The sequence below is a fragment of the Sinocyclocheilus grahami genome, unplaced genomic scaffold (genome assembly GCF_001515645.1).
Source record: "Sinocyclocheilus grahami isolate Dianchi unplaced genomic scaffold, SAMN03320097.WGS_v1.1 scaffold33.1, whole genome shotgun sequence".
NCBI lineage: Eukaryota > Metazoa > Chordata > Actinopteri > Cypriniformes > Cyprinidae > Sinocyclocheilus > Sinocyclocheilus grahami.
The window spans coordinates 781,052-781,594 of NW_015505212.1; positions in this window are offsets into that span (position 1 = coordinate 781,052).

A 543-nucleotide genomic window follows, 5' to 3' on the forward strand; every position below is an offset into this window, starting at 1 on the left:
TTTTTGTTTGAAAGAGAGAACTCACATATGCTTTACATAAAAAAAAACTACTTCTGAAAAACTGAAACTGGCACTTATTTCCCTGCGTAGTATATTGAAAAGTATGTGAATAGTTGATTTAATAAATTATTAAAAAACGTTAGAATTATTACTAATATATGTAACTAAACTAATATAAGTTCTCTTGCTCTATATCAGGGGTTCACACACTTTTTTGTCAGCCGAACCCCTATAGATATAAGATATTCACTTGAAGTATCCCTTGAGATTTCATGGTTCTCTGATGCAGGTGAATGGTCACATGACATGCAAGTTAAATGTTTTATTTTTTTATTCCATTTGAACTGCAATATGACATTATTATTATTCTCTTAATCCTCTTTCTGAGTCTCAATTTTATTTTTACTTTCTCATCAGCCATATAATATTTTCATGCTATTTTTAGCATCTAATCTCCTTCAGTTCTTAGCTACATTCACATTTTTACTACTAAGACTTTCTGTGATGTTTCTGCGTTTATATAAATTGATTATATCTTGCATT